This window comes from Mchenga conophoros, linkage group LG6, assembly GCF_057382185.1.
Source record: "Mchenga conophoros isolate Kocher_MC1m ecotype Shallow Benthic linkage group LG6, M_conophoros_male_GT1.1, whole genome shotgun sequence".
NCBI classification, from domain to species: domain Eukaryota; kingdom Metazoa; phylum Chordata; class Actinopteri; order Cichliformes; family Cichlidae; genus Mchenga; species Mchenga conophoros.
In genome coordinates, this window is record NC_140531.1 from 20,700,871 (window position 1) to 20,710,528 (window position 9,658).

At 44.1% G+C, this 9,658-nt stretch overlaps 1 protein-coding gene across 1 annotated transcript in view; it reads left to right on the forward strand.

Annotated features, from left to right (window-relative positions):
- The window catches only part of fbxo41 (F-box protein 41), a 72,096-nt gene that overhangs the window by 43,105 nt on the left and 19,333 nt on the right, over positions 1–9,658 (forward strand). The gene's annotated exons all lie outside the window — the stretch shown is intronic.

Below are 9,658 nucleotides of genomic sequence, written 5' to 3' on the forward strand. Positions count from 1 at the left end.
GATAACAATGTTAGCCTTTTCTGCAGCTATGGGGCATATATGGTATCACTCATGGCTGGAAGCAGTGCTTAATCAATGGAAAAAACACAAACTTTGTCCAAAAACCTCTCATGTTTAACTGTTTTCCACTTCTTCTTTGGTCATTTTAGCCTTTTTGGCCAGGGTGAAGAGAGTATCTGCCATCAAACAAGAAGACAGCCGCATGTAGCTATGATGATGTTTGCTAGTTCACCTTACATGCATTAATGTAATAACGTGGTTAGCCTACTCAACGTAAATTACACAAGAACAACATTAAGCTACTCACGCAGAGAAGAACGGCTGCTGCTGCCATCAAATACGGCGCATTTCTCGGCTTTAAAAAAACGCTATGCGTCGCCAGGTGTTTCATGAGATTCGAGGTGTTACCTCCTTTGACAGTATCACAGTATCAGCTTAAAGCACTTGTTGCTGCTGAGTTTGCATATTTTGCTGTGAAGTACAGCCAGACTTTTAACCGCTTCGCCTTGGACATTTTTAATCTGTAGCTCTGCGCTAACAGAACGTACGTACCTGGCCCCGCCTACTATCCTCGGAAACGTAAAACGATTGGCTAAAAGTGTATCACAGCTCAGGAAAAAAAAGCACCGAAATAAAGCACCGAAATGTGCGCTGCTTTTCGGTCTGGTTACTACCGTTTATGTCAGAACCGGACACCGGTACCCATCCCTACAGTCAAGTCAGGTAACCAGACGGATGCAAGGAAAAGTGATTTGCTGAAATTAAACAGGAAGTGGACAAAAACAGATGAAGACAAAGACAAGGAAATAGTGGAAAAATATAAACATTATAACAATAAAGAAAGGAAATCATTAACATCAAAACAGGAACCACAGCTCAGCAAATACTATACAAGACCCTAAAACCATGATAGCAAATGTAGTCTCTCGTTTAATGGTACTTTTACTGCTGAGTGAAATCGCAGTGATCCATGCTTTAAATTGTCTTATTTAAATTGTTATAATTACTATTATATGTCTCGCACCAGATAATTAGGCAGCTCTGAAATGTGCATATTTTACGGGTTTTTTGGGAGCGTTTTTTCGGTCAGGGTGGAGATTTTATAGTTGGCTTTTAAATGCTTTTAGTTCACTTCATCTTTTGTACCTGCTCAGAGCTTGTGTAGTGAAACACAATCTGTCAGTTACTTGGAAATGGATTCCCAGAGCTTTTAACGGCTATCTGCTGTGCTTGCTGGTCTTTGCCTTTTGAGGTTCAACATTTTCAGTATTGTGTATAAATACTTCTATGCCCAGCAATTGTCATAATATTGTTTGAAAAAACAATAGTATAATATTAATATTTTTGTGACTTCTTTTGTTTTTTTCTATTTTTTTGTTAATATATAAAAAATCAAAAGATTACAGTAGTGTGTGTGTATATATGTGTGTATATACATTATATATACACACACACATATATGTATATGTATGTATATGTATATATATATGTGTGTGTGTGTGTGTGTGTATATATATATATATATATATATATATATATATATATATATATATATATATTAGGGGTGCAACGATATTCGTATCGATATTGAACCGTTCGATACAGTGCTTTCGGTTCGGTACGCATATGTATCGAACAATACAACATTTGTAATTTATTTTATCAATTTTCCTTCTGACGATGCTGTCTGTGTTGAGCGCTCAGTGAATCTGCGTTCGACTACTCCGCCTAGGCTGCACTGTCGAGCGCAGATCCACTGAGTGCTCAACACAGACAGCATAGTCAGAAGGAAGAGCGCAGGGCAAGCTAGCAAGACAGAAGTTAAGCTCTCCAGATCTGGCGTTTGGAATTATTTTGGTTTTCATGTGACGTATGACCCTGAAGGTAAGCGAGTCATGGACTAAAGTAAAACAGTATGTTGGATGTGCCGTGCAATGCTCAATTACATGGGTGGGAGCTAGTGTGTTAGCGCAGTTAGCTCGTTAACGTGTTGGCCGTCTAGCCCCATGCACGGGGCGATCGGCGGTAGCTCGTTAACGGAGATTTGCCGTGTTGTGGCGTTAAGGTCATTTCAACGAGATTAACCTGAAAGCACTAGTGGGAACACAACGAATATGACTGCACATTTACGCCGACATCATCCTAGTGCAAAGACAAAAACAACAAGCATGCTACTAACTTTAGCCGAGTCATTTAGACAGCTGTTAGCACATGATTCTCCTTATGCTGCTGAGAATATAGCCCACAAGAAGCGGATAGTATAGCTTTTATTTTGGAAAGAGACATTTCTCTGTAATAAACTCTCTTTTCCAAAGATGAGTGATTCCTCAATCAGATACAGGGCTTGCAATATCGCTAGCCCGACGTCCTGGAGCTAGCGATTTTTTTCAGTCGGGCTACCAAAATCTATCTCTTCCCTGCCCGTCAGGCTATTGTAGGAAGAAAAATATATGTCAATGCTTTTGCATTCTTTCAGAAATGTAGCTGGGTAATTATGTCATTGGCATCGGTGAGCCACTGTCAATATGTGACATATTGAAATCGCGTTTGAATTTGCGCTTGTTTTTTTGCTTTCACTTTGCAATCGCGCGAACTGTGTATAGAGAGCGACAGCACTGATCTGTGAGTGATGAAAATTTGTGCACCAATTCCTCTGACATCGTCTTATTAATCGTTAGCTCACTATGCAAACATGACAAGTGAAATCTCCCGCAGCAAGCTTAAACATGTGAGAGGTTGATCGCGCAGAGAATCGCTGAGCTTATGTGAGTGCGTGTGTAAAAGCAGGAGGATATATATTTCATTTCTTCTGAGCCAAATAAGACAGGTCAGGGTGAAGAAGTGACAGCCAAAGAAAAGCTTACCACAAAACGGAGAAGTTATGACAAATCAGACTATAAGGCAAAAAGAAAGTGCAGCTTCATGGTTTCATGGACAAAAGAATTTCTGTGGCTGCAATATGACGAGCTAAATAACCAGGGCTGCACATAAGTGGTCCGCAGGTGCGCATTCGCTGTCAAAATAAAAAACGCGCACAAGGGTTAGGGTTAAATTTAAAAACTGTACTTTTGAGTTAAAATATATATTTATAATTTTAATAAATGACAAATTAAAAAGGCATGAACATTTTTTTTGTATCGAAAAAATATCGAACCGTGACACCAAAGTATCGAACCGAACCGAACCGTGAATTTTGTGTATCGTTGCACCCCTAATATATATATACACACACACACACACATATATATATATATATATATATATATATATATATATATATATATATATATATATATATATATATATATATATATATATATAACAAGAAGGCATCGGTGGGCAAGAGACGAAAACAGGGCGTTGTTGGAATGCTACTACGCAAGTAACCCCGGCGGCAGGGGCTACATGAATAGGATGAGGGACCTATGGATTCTTCGATACCCAACATCCACAATGACGGCGAAACAACTAGTAGCTCAGTGTTCCAACATTCGAAAGAAGGGACTGCTCTCACAGCTAGAGATTGACGAGGTACAACACAAATGCTACGGCAAGGAGGAGTCAGGACGCCAGGTCAGGGGGGCGATTTCATCACCCCCACCCGAGATTGGGTACGTAGCCCCAAGTGCGATAGGAGAAGGACCGTTGAGTGCGAGAGGAATTGACCTGAAAAATAGGATCATGGCCAAGCTTGAAACCTGGATCCCCCGTAGCCGGTTACCAAGATTACGTGAAGTACCCTCAGAAGGTCTGCTAGATGATGTTAATGCAGCACTACGGACAATACCTACAACCACGATTACCGACACTAACAAGCTGATCTACAATACGGCAGCAGTGATCAGTAAGATGCTTGGCTACAAGTTGAACAGCCACAAGGGGCAGTACCCTCCATGGAGAAGGAGGCTAGAGGACAAGATCAAAGTAGCACGGAGGGAGGTTAGCCAACTAACGGAGTTGCAGAAAGGTGCGACAAAGAAGGTGCATAAGAAATACAGCAAGCTGTCCATACCTGAGGCCTTGGAAACTGCCAAGCAAAGACTCACAGCCTTGGCCAGCCGCTTGAGGAGGTACACCAGAGAGATAGAAGACAGGAGAATAAACCAGCTGTTCTCCACAGAACCAGCAAAGGTGTACTCTCAGTGGCAAGGGAACAATAAGAGAACAGCACCACCAAGGCTGGAGACGGAGCAATACTGGAAGGGCATATGGGAGAAGGACGCAACCCATAACGGCAATGCTCAGTGGCTAGTGGATCTGAGGGCAGACCACAGCGACCTCCCTGAACAGGGTCCAGTAACCATCACAGTGGCAGATATCCAAGAAAGGGTCTCCAGTATGAAGAGTTGGACAGCACCAGGGCCCGACATGGTTCACGCCTACTGGCTAAAGAAGCTGACTGCACTCCACGAGCGTCTGGCAGCACAAATGAACCAGCTGCTAGTTAACGAGAGACACCCGGAATGGCTAACCGAAGGTCGGACGGTCCTGATCCCCAAGGACCCCAAGAAGGGACCGGTCCCCTCCAACTACCGACCAATAACCTGCCTCAGTACTACATGGAAGCTCCTGTCAGGCATCATATCGGCTAAGATGAACAGGCACATGGGTCAATACATGAGCGGGACACAGAAAGGAATTGGCAAGAATACCAGAGGCGCAAAACACCAGCTACTGGTAGACAGAACAGTCAGCCGAGACTGCAAGACCAGACTGACCAACCTGTGCACTGCCTGGATTGATTACAAGAAGGCCTATGACTCAATGCCCCACAGCTGGATACTGGAATGCCTAGAATTGTACAAGATCAATGGGACCCTAAGAGCCTTCATCAGGAACTCAATGGGGATGTGGCGTACAACACTAGAGGCCAACTCCAAGCCCATAGCACAAGTCACCATCAAGTGCGGGATCTACCAAGGAGATGCTCTGTCCCCACTGCTGTTCTGCATAGGCCTGAACCCCCTCAGTGAGATCATTAACAAGGCTGGCTACGGATACCGACTACGGAACGGAGCAGTTGTCAGCCACCTCCTGTACATGGATGACATCAAGCTGTATGCCAAGAGTGAACGAGACATCGATTCACTGATCCACACTACCAGGCTATACAGCAATGACATTGGAATGTCGTTCGGACTGGAGAAGTGTAGTCGGATGGTAACAAAGAGAGGGAAGGTAGTCAGAACTGAGGGGATTGAACTACCAGAAGGCAACATTGCAGACATAGAGGACAGTTACAAGTACCTGGGGATCCCGCAGGCGAATGGGAACCATGAAGAGACCGCTAGAAAGGCTGCAACCACCAAGTACCTGCAGAGGGTCAAGCAAGTCCTGAGGAGTCAGCTGAATGGTAAGAACAAGATCCGGGCCATCAACACGTACGCCCTGCCCGTGATCAGGTACCCTGCTGGGGTAATAGGCTGGCCAAAGGAGGAGATAGAAGCCACTGACATAAAGACAAGAAAGCTCCTTACCATGCATGGAGGGTTTCACCCCAAGTCCAGCACCCTGAGGCTGTACGCTAAGCGGAAGGAAGGGGGCCGGGGACTGGTGAGTGTCAGCACCACAGTCCAGGATGAGACAAGGAACATCCAAGAATACATTGGGAAGATGGCCCCAACTGACCGAGTGCTCAGTGAATACCTCAGGCAGCAGAAACCCAAGAAAGAGGAGGGAGACGAGGAACCATCATGGAAGGACAGGCCCCTGCACGGTATGTACCACCGGCAGATAGAGGAGGTGGCTGATATCCAGAAATCCTACCAGTGGCTGGACAAAGCTGGACTGAAAGACAGCACAGAGGCACTAATCATGGCAGCACAAGAACAAGCTCTGAGCACAAGATCCATAGAGGCTGGGGTCTATCACACCAGGCAAGACCCCAGGTGCAGGCTGTGTAAAGATGCCCCAGAGACAATCCAGCACATAACAGCAGGGTGCAAGATGCTAGCAGGCAAGGCATACATGGAACGCCATAACCAAGTGGCCGGCATAGTGTACAGGAACATCTGTGCCGAGTATAACCTGGAAGTCCCGAGGTCAAAATGGGAGATGCCCCCAAGGGTGGTGGAGAATGACCGAGCTAAGATCCTGTGGGACTTCCAGATACAGACGGACAAAATGGTGGTGGCTAACCAACCGGACATAGTGGTGGTAGACAAACAGAAGAAGACGGCCGTAGTGATCGATGTAGCGGTTCCGAATGACAGCAATATCAGGAAGAAGGAACACGAGAAGCTGGAGAAATACCAAGGGCTCAGAGAAGAGCTCGAGAGGATGTGGAGGGTGAAGGTAATGGTGGTCCCCGTGGTAATTGGAGCACTAGGTGCGGTGACTCCCAAGCTAGGCGAGTGGCTCCAGCAGATCCCGGGAACAACATCGGAGATCTCTGTCCAGAAGAGCGCAGTCCTGGGAACAGCTAAGATACTGCGCAGGACCCTCAAGCTCCCAGGCCTCTGGTAGAGGACCCGAGCTTGAAGGATAAACCGCCCGCAGGGGCGTGCTGGGTGTTTTTTTTGTTTTGTTTTATATATATATGTGTGTGTGTGTGTGTGTGTGTGTGTGTGTGTGTGTGTGTGTGTGTGTGTGTATATATATATATATATATGTATGTATATGTATGTTATACAACCAGTGGTTGTTATGGAAACTGGTTGGGGAAATTGTTTGCAAAGAAAGTGCTAAATCCCAAACCTTGCTAGCTTATTCCAGTATAAACCTGTACTTTTTCACATCAGCCAAGCATCCATACAGTTTGAGAAAGTGCAACGCAAGCTGGACATGTAGAAGGTTTGGCCTCAAAGTAAAAGTTGTGTCTCAGAGGTTTCAAATGGCACAGAGAGGAGCCGACTGATGTTTGTAGAAAAAGCCGACACATCCGTTCAAACAAGACTGCAGCAATGTGCTAGCAACTGAAGCATTTACAAAGAGGTTTTGGGGGAATATGTGTTTTTACCTGCTGGTTGCCATGGGGTCACTGACTGTAGGCCTCTGTGACTAGCAATTTAGCGATCATGTTCCCAGTCGCTGCCACCAACCTCCAGCAACGACACATAACAGGTTGGGAAATACTCAGTTTTCCGTGATGACTACTATTTACCAGATGGTGGCGGTGCAGTCTGTAGGCTTGTATGACTGGGGTCTTATTCACTGGATCCTGCATTGTCACCACGATAGTCATATGTTCAGAATGGCCGAAAAGTTAATGTCATGTGGTCAGTAATCATGTGTTTGCAAAGCCTCAACTGAGCCAATGTGAATAAATTTTTTTTAATATTGAGAGTAGACTGTTTAATCCAGAGTCCTAATGTGAAGATTTGTGAGCACAGTAGTCGCCAACTACTAATGAGAACATCAAATCTATAGTGTTGAAAACTGACTTAAAATTGAATCTATCCAAACCACATGTCACAGATGCTCTCAGTCAGTGGCAGCGCTGAGGCGCAGGTCAGACGTCTCACTACACGAGGTGTGACTGAAGTATTTCTGGGTCTCCACTGGAGATTTCAAACACATGGCGTGCCATCATGTACCGACCCAACTGTCATCCCCAGTTGGTGCGCGAATGTGTTCCCTTCTCTGACGTCACACAGAGCCTGTCAGGCCTTCCCCATTAAATAAGTGATGGCACGACACACGCACAGACGCCCGAGAACAACTGTGTGAGCCTTCTGCCTTCGGTTATTAATAGCTGTTTATAGGGATGGGCATTGATAAGATTTTCACGATTCCGATTCCATTTTCAATTCTGTTTAACGATTCGATTCTTTATCGATTCTGTTATCGATTCTTTTTAAAAAAGGAGAACACTAAGGTCGATTAGCTTAGAACTTTGTTTTATATCTTCTCTTTGAACAAGATAGAATTTAGGAGTAGCATGGACTTACAAACCCAACAGTGAGATCTTAAGAGATCCTTAAGAGATCCAGCCTACGGCTCTTCAATGGGGGGGTCACAGGGTCCCCGGGGAAAAAAATTGTAAATGTAAAATAATAAAATAAATATTCTTCTGTAGCAATAACAAAGTATAACATAAATTATTCTGTAGCAATGTCCCTGCCTACAAATAAACACATTCACTTACTGAAAATCGGGGGTATCTGCTGTGGCAGCCTTTGACCACAAACTTAGTCACTGCTTGGTGACATTCGTCTATCCTGGCCTGAAAGGAGACGCTACCGGTAGACTGCAGCGACAACTGCCAGCGAGCGCCAGCCAGACTCTGTTTGTCTCTCTCATCATGGTCACCTAAATGCACACTAATGGCAGGTTTTGTAATATAACTCAAACATAATATGCACTGTTAGTTGATTATTTATCTGCCGTATTAACGGGAGAGGACGTGCAAACGTTACCGCTGCTGCTGGGTTGAGATTCACGAGTCCGGAGCGGAATTAAAAACACGACATTCATTTAAGGTTATCGCGTGTTTTGTGAGCAAATGCTTTTACATATTCGTAGTGTTTCCTCCCTTAAATGAAATATCTACTTTGCAAGTATTGCAAGTTGCCCCGTTGTCATCCGTTCTCGTAAAGTATGACCAAACTTTTTAGCGTTTGAGCCGCCGTGTTTCCTGCCAGGTAAATGACGCTCCACAACGTGGTGACGTCATTCGGGGCGACTGGAATCGATAAGGGAATCGTTTGCAAAAATGGCAAACAATTCCAAGGAATTGAAACAGTGGGAACCGGTTTTCAACAAGAACTGATTTTCGATACCCATCCCTAGCTGTTTAAGGATAAAGGTTGTATTCAGATGCCATTTTACAGGCAAAATTACTCAATTTGCACAACTCCCATTAAAAGTTATAATCAAGATTTACTAAAGACACGCAATAAAAAGTTGCCAATCCAAAGTCACTGGTCACTGTTTTCCTTTAAGACTGTTTAAATAGACATTGCTGCACAAACATCAATCCAGAGTGAAAAAGAAAAGGACACCAGTCGTCAGTTTGCAAAAGTTTACACAAAACATTGTGAAACCTCATGAATAAACTTTCATGTATTTTTCTTCCTATTGCATAACATCAAGAATAACCTTGAAATTTTGGAAAAATTACACCCATCGATGTGACTCGGGTACATTTTATTTTCCTGAATTTCGCTGAAATGCTTTTAGGATGTCGCTGAATGTTATTCTGGATTTTGGGAAATGACTAATGGACCTGCTGATGTGCTTGTTCTTGATCACAGCTGTCTGTGTTTCAACAGAAATATTACAGAAACGGTGGTCACTTTATTAGGTACATTGTTTAACTACACATTATCACATACTGTCAAAGTTCGGCTGTGTGGCAGGATGTAGGACCCAAACGCAGGACTCAAACATGGGAAGTTACCTGAAAACGGCAGCCATGACACACACCTAATCAACCGATCATACAGAAGCAACTCAGTGCATTAGGCATGTAGATATGGTGAAGACAGTCTCCTGAAGTTCAAACTAACCAGAAAAAAGGTGAATTAAGTGGCTTTGGGCATGACATCGTTTTAACACCGTGTGAGACGGGCTGGTCTGAGTATTTCTGAAACTGCTGATCTGCCGTGTTTTTCCCACACAGCTATCTCTTGGGATTGCAGCTAATGGTTTGAGAGAAAATATCCAGTAAGTATCAGTTCTTGCCGCTTCAGTTCAGTTAATGATGCCAGAGGTTAGA